We start from the raw sequence: 15,135 nt of genomic DNA, 5'->3' as shown, positions 1-15,135 counted from the left end.
GATGGTCGGGGGCTGAAGAACATGATGCATATGACAGGGCTGAGAGAGGTGGACACCTTCAGCTTGGACAAGAGAAGGTGGAGGGGAGATCTTTCTACTACCTGATAACTACGTGGCCACAGGACAGGACTGGAAGATGGAGCTGGCCTGTTCTCAGAGGTGCGCAGTGATAGCAACAGACATAAGTTGCAACAAGGAAAATTCCATATCCAGATAGAAGAGGAAAAAAATACCATAAGAATGTTCAAACACTGGAACTGGTTGTCTGGAAAAGTTGTAGAATCTCTAATTTTTGCAGGTTAGTAGCCCTTTTACCTAAGAGGGAGAGATCCAGTGTCCTCCTGATGCCTGCCCATGAATAACTGGATCCATGTCATCTCTGAAACTGTTCAAGCTCTGTTTATATATACTGCGGAGCAGTATATTCCCTGAAATATGGCTTTATAATTTAACAGCCACAACAACACTGGAACAAAAACTCACCCTTTTCCGATAATTTTTAGTTGTTAAATTATTTGAATTAAGACAGTACCAAAGCCATTATTTTTCTCCTTTGCCATAATTCTCCTTTTAAGAAACACATTTTGATAAATGATCCCACAGTATTTTTAATTAAAAATCAAAGAGGAGCAATGAAAAATTGTGAATAACTGTAACCTATCATGAATTCTACCTATTGAAAATATATCCGGATTTTCAGAAAGTTATGTGATATTTCATATGTACTTGATTAACTGCAGTTACCTTCTACTGTTTTCATTTTTTTCTTTGTTCCCATTTGAACTGCCTGTTAAACTGATTTTTTAGGGACAACAACAAAGTCCCAGTTGCAGAATGGATTTGATTTCAACCTTTTAGAAAGGAAAATGGGTATCGATTGTATATTATTCACATCAATGGATGTAATTAATCTCATCCCCAGAAACACATTTACAAAACCACCACGATATATCTACCTAAGATTAATTTTTAATTAACTTCAGATAAGAGCTTTATGATTGTATATAAACCATATTTATTTGACAGTCTCTAGTTTTGTGTTTTTAAAAGAGAAAAACCACTTAAAATTTAGTTTCACGCTATTTTGGTAGGAAACATCTGTTAATTTTACTGGGCCTAAAAGTCATTAACAGGGAAAAATTGGTAGCATAAATTCCAAAAACAATTTTCTTTTACATTTTACTGCATTGTGTACGTGAAGCAATTCAGGAATACTAGGAAAAACAACAGCAAGAAGCTACTTTCTGTTTAGTTCAACATAGTAACATAGGGAAAAAAAAATTTAGGGAGGATTTCAAACTGTCTTCTACCCTTGGAGGAGTTCATGTTGTATTGGATCAATGCCAAGTCCTACTAAAACCCTCCAAGTAAAAACAGTCCGAAAAACGTTAAAGAGAAATCGTGCCTTGTAAGTGTAGGTTTCGTGTTCTTAAACAAGAGCAGTTTTCTGAAGTAGCATGCAGTCTGAATTCCCTGGATGGAGTGAATCCTACAGTTCAGTGACAGCTGAAGGACAAGACTATGTTAATTAAGCCATTAATTTAGCACATAAGCACAGGCAGGATACTAAGCCTGGGTTCAGCCTCTGTGGGACTGAAAAGCACACTTAAAATTGAATCTGTATTTTGCTGAATCTGCTGCCTCAATTATTTGCACCCATATAATCTCAGTTTCATAGTAACCCTATTACTCTCTTCCTTTTCAATATTTTACACTTTTGTGAGGGCCTCAGTTTCTTTTCTTAGCTTCACTTCTTTTATGCAAGCCCCAGTTTGAAATGGGCTTTCATGCTCTGTGCCTCTCATTCAAATTCTGTATCTTCCCTATCTTTTTTTAGTCCTTTTCTCTTCCTGCATCTTTATCTTTTACCATTCATGCCTCTGAATCACTTTGGCCATTGGTCTGATTCATAGCTTTACACATTCATAGTTGATTGACAGCATTACACTGATTCCTGCTTCCAATCTCACTGACTGGTAACAACTACAGAAATATTAGACATCTGGCTCCCCAAAAGATGAAGCTCCGTAGTGATACATTTAAGAAAATATAAGGAACAACCTCGTAAAGGTAAAAGAAAGCAGCTTAGTGCTGCATGTTTCAGGTCAGAGAACAACATAACATAATATATTTATGCCTAAAGTTTGTCTTCAGGAGAGCCTCAGATGTAAGAACAAACTTGAGATGAGATTATAACGTTAAAATCTGACACCTGTGAAGATGTTGTTGGGAAGCTAAGAACAAAAAGGCTGAATTTCAAGTAAGATTTTCAGTTCCAGAAATTGAGGCATTCTTCTATTATTGCAGATTAGTAATCTCTGTAGCAAAGCAGCTCAGTTTTTCAAGAGGTTGTATTGTGTCTGCTCTTAAAATTGTGCGTTAGACCATGAATATATTGGTATCAGCTCTGTCTGTAACAGATAAAGAATCCGGACAGCAGTCTATTTTTTTTTGCCTGATTGATTGTAATCCTGCCAAATCAAACTGATCTGATCTGGGTTGCTACCACATCAGTTGCTGATGAGCAAAATGGTTTTTAGTGAAAAGTGGAGTGAAAAATGTGAAAATGTACTCTAGAAACAACAGAATGGTGTTGAAAGCTAATTTTGCCTTTTGTATAGATGTAAATAATGCGCTGCTGTGGGCAGCCCTGTTTGGTGCTGATGAAATACAGAGCTAGAACTGCACACAAAGGCAACTCAGCTTCGATGGTGCTGCATTTAACTGAAATAGCAGAGAATTATAATTTTAAATGGGAGGAAAATATTTAAAGCTTCAAAAGAAATACTGTGCTATGCTAATAAAGACATACATGAGAATGACAGCATATGATCAAATTTAAAGAAGAAAAAGGGCTGTTTTATATGAAATCCAAGCTTTATGCACAGGGCTAACGCTTCTCCCTGGGGAACAACTTTGCCAGTTACTATAAAACCCAGGAAATTTGTGTTGTTTTGTGTTGTTGCCAGCATTTAGATGCTGGCAAGCAATGACTGTGTATGAGTTTCAAGAATAAAAATCCAAATTTAAAAAAAACAAAAACAAATGAGGGTGGAGAAGGGAGACATACAGAGAGAAAAAGATGTTAGAAAAGAGTAAGTTTTTGCCAGTATGACTGGTGAAAGGATTTTAAAATATGGCCCAAATCAACCTGAAAGTATGATAAAGCCAAAAGGTAGAAGAAAGCTCTCCTCTTTTTAACTGACCCTGCATCTTTTAAAAATATCATTGTTTTCTATCCCAGTGTTGTTTTTTAAAGTTTATGACTGGCAATACTGCACTCCTCAACCCCTTTCTGTTTACAGATGTATGAGGAAAATCCCATGCATGCTCTTAAAGTGCAGTACCCCATTTTTTCTGCCAACATGTGCCCCAGTTCACTTCATACAAGACTAAAGCAAAAATAAGCAGCACATTAGTTGCTGCATATCGCCTAGTAGTATCAATCTCTTAGGCTGTGAGAGAAACATGACTTACACAAATGGTGTGAAGAATTTATTTGGAGAAGGTCATGAAGAATTTGGACAGCCAGTTGTGGCAGATGGGAAGAAAAATATATATATATATTTTTTTTTTTATGAGCAAACTTAAAGTTGAGGGGATTACCATATTGAATACTAAGTGCTTAGAGTGCTAACTGACAGACTTCCTGGAAAGTCCTGGACTGACTGCGTGGAATAGCTGTGTTCAGTGATAGAGAAAGCATGGCAACTTATTCTGCTCTATCAAAAATGAAAGGTAGAGAATCCTGGTCAAGAAGGTTGAGCAAGAGTGTGGTGGGCACTTTTGTATTTAGTTCTAAGGGTTAGGACCAAAATCCTGCAGACATTTTTGTGTCGAGAAGGAAAACAGTAAACAGAATCACATAATTGTAGGAGTTGGAAGGAACCTCTAGAGATCATCGAGTCCAACCTGCAAAGCAGGCTCCCTAAAGCAGCCTGCACAGGTAGAACGTCTTGAATGTTGCAGATCAGAAGTGTCTTTTCCTAATGAAAAGATTTAGTGCTTAAAATAAGGCATTAAGTACAGAGTTATATCTGAATATAAGCAGAACTCTTCCATCCCACAGTTATGTTCAGTCCTAGAGAGTGTCAAAAATGAGGATGCTTTTGGCTGTAAGTTCTCTCCTGAAAAATTAAGTTCAGTGCCCAAAGTCAGTCACTTAAACAACTTTAAAGTGATGGGAGAAGGGACGTTTACTAAAAGAAGCACTTCTTTCACCAAAGACTGTGAAATCATAGATTGGCCAGGGTTGAAAAGGACCACAAAGATCATCTAGTTCCAACCCCCCTGCCATGTGCAGGGTCACCAACCACCAGACCAGGCTGCCCAGAGCCACATCCAGCCTGGCCTTGAATGCCTCCAGGGATGGGGCATCCACAACCTCCTGGGGCAACCTGTTCCAGTGCGTCACCCCCCTCTGCATGAAAAACTTCCTCCTAATATCTAAGCTAAACCTCCCCTGTCTCAGTTTCCAACCATTTCCCCTTGTCCTATCACTGTCCACCCACATAAACAGTCGTTCCCCCTCCTGGTTATATGCTCCCTTCAAGTACTGGAAAGCCACAATGAGGTCTCCCCAGAGCCTTCTCCAAGCTAAAATCCTATAGCCTCTCATACAGGTTGTAACGATGAGCACCAATTAGCAACACTAATATTTTTCTTCTGTCACCTCCAGTTTCCCTAGGCAGCACCAGGTCCTTCATTTGTATGCCAGTGTGTAGAGAGTTCACTGGGACATATTTTATGTTTCAGTAACTGATTTACATTCAGTCTGCCATAATAAAGGCCAGATGATCACCTCTATTATGCAAATGAATGCACAGAAACAGTGAGGAAGTCAGTAACTTAAAGTGGCAGAAGGAACAAGTGCCATTCTGTTCTTCTCTCTATCCTTTGACCTTTCAATAGCTTTCTTGCTTGCAATTGTGAATTCAAGGGGAAGGGTACAGCCAGCCAACTGGAAAGTGATGAATTAAAGTTAAAAATCATTTTATGCTGCAGCCGACACTCAGCTTACACAGGGAAAGGTATACTGGAATATAAAAGGTATTCAATAAATAGAAGCCTTGTTACATTTGGACTGTAATGCACATAAACTCTCAATAGCTTAAATTTAAAATATGTTGGTTGTTAAGATACTGGAAGTCTTATTTTAATGAAATGCTTAGGGAGAGAAATATAAACAATCTACATGTCACTAACAGGAAAATATATTTAAAACAGCAGATTACCTACTTACATTTATATCTTTTGTTGGTTTATATTTGTCTTTTTAGAGATATTTTAACACTGAAATAATTTGTTACTTTCTTTTTCTTCACAAAAAACGTGTTAGCCTCATCTGAAAATGTACTGTGTTAGGAACCAACATGTCCAAAAGCAGAGATTACGCCATAGGGTTCCAGAATTGAATCCATTCACTTAAGTTAAATAACCAAGTCACCAAGAATCTGTGAAACAATTCTAGTCATAATGGAAGAGGGTTTTCTGACCAGCAGATTTGTCAGTATAATTTTGCCATTCTAGCTGCAGTAGCTTACATTTGAATGTGTTCTTTGATAAAAAGATATAGCATCATAATTGCGGTACTTAATTATCCTAAATATTCAAAGTTATTTTATAAAATGTCATTTGAAGGGTGAAAACAGGAGTTACAACAGATTCACTTGGTAGCTGGTCTCATAGCTTTACAGCTGACAGTAAGACCCAAATAGTGTAATGAACATTCTTATCTTGCCTAAATATAAGTACATAAATAGAATAAGTTTTACCTGTGTGGGATTAACATGTAGTTTTTCTGAATTTTATTTCTTTTTGTTTAGAAGGATCTCACTTTTTTTTTTTTTTTTTTTTTTTTAAGAAAATAGCCCACAATGGAAGTAACAAATTAATCTATTATTAATTTCATATCTCTCTGTATAGAGATTTAATACATTAGTAAACTAAATAAAAGGAATAATTCTACTGGATTTTGAAAAAGGATAATCATTCATTTCTGTCTGGAAGAGTACTCAAAATCACTGTCCCAGAACTGCAGACAATGTAGGCTAACAGCTAACATTTCATAAATTACAAGAATAGGGCCTAATAGCTTTGGATGTGAGGACTTTCTGAACTTTAGGAAACTTCATATCCAAGTCAAATTTTATATCACAGACCCATTTCTAAAACCTATATCAATGCTCTTGATTCTCTTCTACCAGTGTCAAGATATAATTCTACTTCAGTAGGTTCATGTCTGAAGTTTAGCCTTTGTTATCAGAAAACAAGTATGTATAGTTTATCATCTCTTCTTTTGGTATGATTTCTTTCCCTACAATTGCTTATCCAGATTTCTTGTAAGAACTGTTCCCATCTCACTATTTATGGAGCTTGAGATTTGTGGTTTCCATCTCAGACTAAAGAGGGACCTGTGCGCCTGAAACATTCTTTTGTTACATGTCATCAACTTGATGAGAAGATGCTGCCTCTCCTTACAGACCTTGCCTGCACAATTACTAAGAGAAAAAATACGAGATATAATGTCAGTAACTCACAAATGGTTTAACCCAGAAGCCCTCACAGAAAAACCTGCCCTTACAGTCAGCACAAGTTTTGCCTAGTCAGGTTTTGATGCTAGATTTCTAACATAAAACCCCTCCTGGAAGATCTGAATTGAAATATCTAAGTTTAATCAGTATCAGATGTATGTATAAAACAGAACAAGGGACACAATTTGACCTTTTGGTGACTGACCTACTAACAAAAGCAAGGTCTTTCGGGATTTACCTCTTCATGCTCATAGTGTGGGGCAACAAGCCAGTATAACATCTGCTTAGTATTAATTGCAAAGCAAATGTACAATGCTGACACCATTAATCAGTTTGTCCAAGTGAATAAAATGTCAAAAACTGATGTAAGAAAGCTTGGCTTTAAAAGCAAACATTTCATACAGATCTGCATGGGTCCATCTAATGATGGATGTTAACCCTGGAGGATGAAAAATGACTCCAGCCTAATGTTAGAGGTGGAATGCATGTAAATCTAGCTAAGTACACAAATACTGTAAAAAAAAATTAGAGGTATGGGAACTAGTTCCACAAAAATCAATCACCTGCTGCTGGTGCCACAAATATCAGTATGCAATGTTAAACAGAATGAATAAAAACATCTTGTTTTGAGTCCTACCTCAAGTTGCAAGCTGTGCCCTTAAAACTAAGTATTTTACTTTCACAGAACCCCTAAAAACTAACAAGCTTCCCCTTACCCTACCTATACTGGGCCAAGGAATGAACAGTACTTAAAGGATAGACTTTTAGATAGAATTAATCAGGTTGGTACAAAACAGTGAAGCAGTACTTGAAACCTGGGCTTAAATTACAGATGAAAACTGAGGATCAGTCAGTAAAGGGTGCTATTATTCCCTTATGTAATGAGGAGTAGAACATCTGTCAGGGAAGGAGGAGGTAGAGAACACAAACACATGGAAGATAGAGATGGAAAAAATCTCTGCTAGCCAGCTTTAAAATGTAGGACTAATTCTATTGCTTCGTCAAATCTGGTTTTAAATTTTTAAGGCTTTTGTGCTTCCAAGATTCCCTTTGGGATATATTTCTGTACTGCAGTGTATTTGAGTTTCAGTATATTTTTTCCTGATGCACTTTTTTTTTTTTTTTCCAACCTGAATTTCTTCCCACAATTACCAACGCACCCCTTCATAACACAGTAAAAATTCACCTCTCTCATAAACTCTGTAGCATTCACTGCATTGTCTTTCTTTTAGGGTCAGATTCTGTTATATCTTCTCAGAATACCGTGCCTTGTACTATAAATTTTCCACACTGGAAATCATCAGAATTATTCAAGGGTAGGTCTCTAGTCTTAAAAAATAAAATAGACGTTGCTGGAATAGGCACAATATGTCTTGAAAGTATGAGACAATACTAGGTACTGAATCAGCCTCTTCATCACTATAAATCAGAGACCTGGTAAGGAGTTTTTCCATCAAGTGAACTGAAAGGACTGTACACAATGTGCTGTTCCTACAGAAGAAACACTATAACAACAACAAAATATGTATTTCTCATTTACCTAGGGAAAAAGCTTTACAGTTTACTCTAAGTTGTTACTGAGGAAGGAGGCATGTTCTTTGCTTCACCTGAGAAGAGCAAGAGCAGCATAAAATTATTTGTGGTTCAATAATCATAAGTTAGTTCATACCAATATAATTGAAATTAATTAGAAGAAACTTTATGAAGCCAAGAAAACCATTTGGTGAAATAAACTGGACTGAAGAGCTTCAAGTCCTGAATGGTTAGAAAATCTGGGATAATAGTAGGAGATGCAAAAATTCCTTGTAACATGAATCCCAAGTAAAGGAAAACACTTCTAGAGGATCGCTGTGCATCAGAAAGTAATGATTATCTGCCTAAGACCTCAAAACCAAATCAGTAATTTTTTTTCCCCCATCTTGTACAGTGAACACTACTGAACTTAACCACAGAGAACGAAGATGATGCACCTTCAGACTTCAATAGTATACAAAGCTTTAGTACATGCTATAATGGAAAAAAACTAGTGCAAGGCATAAAGGTAATGAAAAATAGGACAAAATGCAGTCTGAGTTTACAGAAGATAGACAGTAACAAATTCATCTGGCTTTTTTTTTTTTCCACAACTATCAACTCTTTTTTTTTTTTTTAGGGAAAGAAAATGTAGTGAATCTATCATGACTTCTATAAAGCTTTCTCATATAGACCATTTATGAAAATTGAGAAGATAATAGTATAATAATCACTAAAATATGTGAATACAAATGAATATGTCAACAGCAAAATGGTTTTGGGACAGAGCTGAGTAAGGGAGGCAGGGAACAAGGGTTTATCACTGAGCGTTCAAGGAGACATCTTCCAAGACTGCTTATGGAATTTAAAGTTTTCTCATGAACTGCCTTGGCAGAAAGACTAATGTCATCTGTTAATGACACAGTTGGAGGCAATTTCACTATGGTGGTTAAATATTGTATACAGAGAAGGAAAAGAACATCACACAAAAATGATGATCAGTTCTGAAGTCAAGAGTGATAAAAATGTGATGGAAATGCAAAGCACTTGTAAGTGCCTGGTTTAAGTTAGCACTTTATCAACAAGAGATGTACATGTATTAGGTTGATGGCCCAGCTATGACGTGTAACTGACATGAAGCAATAAAAAAAGACAAAGATGATCCTCATCTGAAAGATATTTTAACAGAGGTAAGTAATTATTAACTCCAGTTTGCAAGAAATAATGCAACCTCCTCAACTGCTCTAGTTGTCATTATTTAATAAATTGATTAGGCCAGGATCAGATGCATAGAACACATTCAGTGACAGGATGCTAGGCTGGTCAGTAGGCTGAATACAAGGTTCATGAAGAGCCCATCTTGCTAAGGCATCAAAATGGCTGAGGTTGCTCAAAAGAGCAATTAGATAAGCAGTGATGTGATTGCTCCCCATGAACACATCAGGGAATACACATGGAGGAGGAATTTGCTCTTCATTCCAAAAGAGTGTACTGGCAGAATGACAGCTAAAATAAGGTCTCTAATGAGCAGAGCAGGGAGTCACTGAAACAGCCCATTGAGAGACATAATAGAAGCAAGAGGATTGATTACACTTTAAAAGGACTGCCAATAGTCTGTAAGTAAACTTTTATGATATGATGGTCCACCTTAACAGAAGATTGCACTTTGTAGATTACTGGGCATTTTTGCAGAAAAATCAAGTCTCTTTTAGCCCTCTTTCCCCCAAAGAAGAAGAAAAAGCCCCAAAAGGGAAAAAGACAAAGTTGCCAGTGCCATTTAGGATTGAGGAATCTGCTTTAACACAAGCAGTTTGGAATACTCTCAGTTGGTGTCTTAGTAAAACAGTAGTGTTTAGATCACCCACAGACCCTAGAGGATTCCCTACTCATTCTTTGACTCATGACTTTCCTTTGACTCTGTTTCATTCTATGAAACTCCTGCTCAGATGCTCTCAGATTAGACTATGTTTAGACACAATCCTGAAAGGCTCCAGAAACCCCACAACAAGACTGTGGTACTCCCTTCAGTACTTGAAGGGAGCATATAAACAGGAGGCGAAATGGCTGTTTACGAAGGTGGACAGTGATAGGACAAGGGGGAATGATCTTAAACTGAGACAGGGGAGGTTTAGCTTAGATATCAGGAGGAAGTTTTTCACTCAGAGGTGGTGACGCACTGGAACAGGTTGCCCAAGGAGGCTGTGGATGCCCCATCCCTGGAGGCATTTAAGGCCAGGCTGGATGCGGCTTTGGGCAGCCTGGTCTGCTGGTTGGTGACCCTGCACGTGGCAGCGGGGTTGAAAATAGATGATCTTTGTGGTCCCTTTCAACCCAGGCCATTCTATGATTGTATGAAATCAGACACAACCAGCTTGTTCCTTCAAGATAATTTGCTGCCCTGTCTTGGCTTTCTCAACTCAACTCTATTCATTTCTCTTGTCAGGAGGCCTGCAAAAACATGCCGGCCCAGTTATATCAAGACAGATACTTACCTGTTCATCTAGTGGAGCTGTTCACAATAGCCAGTTCAGAACATTATAGTTAGATCTGGATTCATAAAATTACAGTTAGAAGAATATATATGGCAGAGACATATTTACACGTTCACTTTCTACACACTACAGATCAACTCTCAGAAAAGCTTCAATGCAGATTGGTAACCTTCTGAAATGCCTTCATAAATGGCATACATCAAGGTTTCTTTTTGCTGGCTTCATCTTCCCCTCCCAGAGGCTGTGAACAGCTTCTGCACAGGGACTGCTTGCGTCCTAGAGGGATGCTGATGCTGCAGTTTCTGTATGCACCTCCCAAAGTGAGGCCAGGCAATGCAAAAGGTAATTGACAAATGTATATCAAATTGAAACAGAGAAAGGAATGGTCTGAGTATCTGTTAGCATCAGAAAACATTATTTGTGGTGAATGAGTCTTCAAGAGACTTGTTCACTGGCATTTTGAATTTTACGTTACAGCTATTTAAAGAAGTTTAATTTAAATTGAACGCAAAATCTGATCCATTCTTAAATTGAAAGTAATGTTTGGTTGGGCAGTTACATGTCAAATTATTATGCAGTCTCATAGCACTTACCTATAGGAATTGTGTAGTGCTTAGCTTTTGTGATCATGTGACAGACCTCACAGCTATATAAAGAGCTGCAGAGGTGTATCTAAGACTGTAGTACAGCATATGCATAATATGTATTTTGCACAATATTTTGTGAAAAAAATTATATGAAGCCCCTCTTTTTTTCCTCAGGTAAAATGTCATCAGAGCATGGGATGGCCTATACTCAGGATTCTGGGATGTGACCTTCCAGTACTTAAAGGAAGCTTATAAACAGGAGGGTGACCAATATGGTTTGATAGCATTACATCACAGTCTGTCAAGGGTGGGTGGTTTAAAACTAAAAAAGGGGAGATTTAGATTAGACATTGGGAAGGTGGTGAGGCACTGGCACAGGCTGCCCAGGGAGTTGTGGATGCCCCAACCCTGAAAGCTTTCAAGACCAGTTTGGATGGGGCCCTGGGTAGCCTGAGCTGGTGAGTAGCAACACTGCCTGAGGCAGGAGGTTAGAACTAGATGATCTTTAAGGTCTCCTCCAACCCAAGCCAATCTATGATTCTATACCATTAAATTTAAGTTACTAATACTGGTATCCACAATTAGTCAAAATCATAGTATTTATGTTTTTGTTTCTAAGAACTCAGGTTTGAAGATATTCTGGAAAAGCACATGAGATATCTCACAGCTGCACCATTCATATTTTTTAAAATAAGGGTTTCTGAAAAATATTTTAGGCATTAACTCAGTTAAAAGACACTCTTCAATTTCACAACCATTAAGAATTAATTTACCTTCTCCATAATTCTTCATACTCAGCTATAGTCAGTGTTACAGCTGGAAAGATTATCACAGTGAAAATGGAAAAAGAAACAAACAGGGAAGAAATGCTCACTTGTATCTAAAGGCCCAGATTTGCAGGAAAGACTCCACAGAGGAGTGATCTCCAGAAAAAGACCATTTTACAGTGGCAGTCAGCCCTTAAATAGGGTCTAGGAGGGGTGGAGCCTGGCTCCTTCCAGTCACACAGGTGAATTGCCTTCACCTGTGTTCCTTGGCTGACTCAGTCCTTGCCTCAGGTGATCAGTCAGTGGTTCAGGCTGTGACTCAACAGTTCCCATACAGGTGGTGACAACATTTCCACTTGCATGGCAAAAGCTGGAAATTCTGGCAACTCAGCCAAGAGCAGGAGGGTCTTTTCAGATCTGTTATAGTAGGGAAGGCAGCCTGGGACTGTGAGATGAGTACGGCTGGAAGACAGAATTTGAGAATTGCTCTGAAGTGATATGGTTAATCACACTGCTTATAAACAAACATTTTTCCTTTCCAGATTGACCCTCCCTCACCTCTAGATGATGAGGAACTCATCCTTCTTACAGCTAATTTTAAAAGCATAGATCAGTATACTAGTGTTATTGGCTAGAACTGTGACACACCCAGACAGATAGACTAGAAACAAATCCACTTTATAAGCAGCCCCCCTCCGTATTTTTTTTCTTTTAATCCTATGTATTGCAAGTTGGGATTCATACTTTGTGGTGCATCTTCCCATTGTATAACCTGTGCTCATTTAGGGACAGGACTGTCCTTTGTTAGATGTCTGCAAAATGCTCACCACAGAGATATCCCTCAGGACTTTCAAAATCCTTCTCATACCCTTTCATATAGTATCTAATAATAAGTAAGAGTTAAGACCACAATTATTCAGCAAATTCCACTGCTATAGAATCATGAAATACGCAAAACCCTGATAATATCTCTGTATTTTGTACATAATTTTGTTCCTAGACAACTGCACATAGGGTCAAGCGCTTTGGGAGTTTAGATCATTTTGTTTCCTATGCATTATCTAAGTGAGGAATTGCAAGCAGGCACAGAGTGCCTCCTACATTATCAGGAAGCATCTGGTAATTTGACCTACAGTTGCAAATGAAATTCTCTCCTTTGAGTTTCAGATGTAAAAGTCCTGTTTGTTTACAATATTTAAAACCTTATTATTAGGTCTGCTCTTTATCATCTTTCAAGATACTACTGAGCTTTTCCTTTTACATTTTTTACACATCTGTGTAACCTCCACTCTTTCAAACCATTTAGCTTTATGAATAATTGCTCTGAAGGTAATTAATGAAAGTCACTTTTTTTTGCACCAGATTTAATAGTGGTCACAAAGAAGGACTCATATTACAACATGGCAGTGACTGACTTCCTGTTAATCACAAAAGCTCTCCTGAAGTTGCCAGTAATACATTCGATTTCACAAACTAATTTTGTCCTCTTTTTTTTTTTTTTTTTTTGCCTAGAAAGACCATAACAGCATTAAGATGTAGCAGCATTGCTGTAGCTAAAACAGCCTAAGGCTGTAATCGGGGCAAGGAGGTCATCACTTTCTGATACAGGCCGCAAAACATAGTCTTACAAAGCTTTTCTACATCTCTAATGAAAGATACAACTTTCTAAAAACTAGTAAAGGTGGCCCCTAAGCAATGGTTTGCTCTAGAATCAGTCAATAACATTCTTTTACCTGTTTTTCTAAGTATTTCTAGAGTCTGGTCACAAGGCACTCCTGTCTTCCATACCATGAGCACTGGGCTTATTCAAACATGCCCAGTTCTTGGTCCTCCCACTTTATTAACTTCTTTTTCTATTCTGTTCTCTGAAAGCAGGCACTGTGTTACCTATTTGACCATCATCTTCTCAAAACCCACCACAATAGAAATATTAATGATTACTTTCCCTGGGCTAACCAAAATCCTGGAAAAAGCACTCAGAACTTTTTGTGTCAGAAAGTTCTCTGAAGTACCCTTGGGTAAGGTTTTGAGGAGCCCAGCATTTGGCATGTTCCTGGAAAAGAAATGAGCAGCTTGGCATTTGATTTCCCAACATGTCATGAGTTATTCCAAAACATCTAGCTTGTCATTTCATCAATTCAAATGTTCACCTTTAAATTCCTAGAAAATATTTGTTTGAGAGAAAGCAGGACGTGCTCTTTGTTTAACAGGAACAGGCTGCCTTGTGGAACGTTTATCGCTGTGAGTAAGAACCCTGGAACGAGAAGCTGAATCTTTCCTCAAAAGCCTGATGGATTGCTTTCCTTTTGTTTTGGCTCAGGGAGGATTCTGACACCATTTGTTCAGCTCTCCACACAATTGCGTCCTGCATTTCTGCGAAAAAAAAATCCTGCAATACAGAAAAATATGTCCCTTCACTTAGGAAGAGGCAGTAATGGGACCAGCAGGTCGTATAAAGAAATATTGCATTATAAAATGGTTGTTGCTCACAACATTTGAACCTGTAATTTTGAGAATATCGTTTCCTGTTCTTCCATGAAAATTTAAAAGGAAACATTCCCAGGACTATAGGATCAGTACCAGATAATTAGCATATATGTGTTTGGGAAAGTAATAGTCCTGTGTATCAATGTAAAATGTTTTTCTCAATGAACCCATGACTTAAATAGTCAGCATAAAGGAGATATCTGCAGCATTTGCTCTGAAGAGTCTATTCCCTTACAGAACAGTAGACTTCATAGAAACTTATAAGTTCACAGACCACTTTTAGATAGGATTGATCTTCCCAGTGCTTTGTAGGCTGAGATTGCAATCTTGCTGAAAAATAGTCAGGAAGCCACAGAAACAATAAAATCTTTGGAAGGAAAGGGATAACCCAGAGTGGATGGCAAGTTGAGTAAGTTCCTTGTGTCTGCTCCGCCTAATTCAGGAGTTGACTCAAATATTTCTCCTGTTTCACAACTTGACTTTTTCTCCACTGCTGGCCAGCAGCCAGCATTCCTGTCAGGCACAAGCAGTGGGTCAGCGCCCTTCCATGGACAAAAAAGGTGCTGTGAAGATAAAATCTTAACTGCTTTCTGGCCAAGATCAGGCTGCAGCCATCATTTATTCATTCCTTGTCTTTCATGCTGTTGCAGCTGGGTTCGTACATCTGAAAGATGAGAGATAATAATGTGTGAAGACTAAATGAACTTTTCTATACTGAAAACAATAGGGAAGAAGCTTTGGGAGCAGATACAGCAAA

Source organism: Phasianus colchicus, chromosome 1 (assembly GCF_987193195.1).
Source record: "Phasianus colchicus chromosome 1, bPhaCol1.hap1.1, whole genome shotgun sequence".
NCBI lineage: Eukaryota > Metazoa > Chordata > Aves > Galliformes > Phasianidae > Phasianus > Phasianus colchicus.
Note: the sequence above shows the minus strand (reverse complement) of the source record.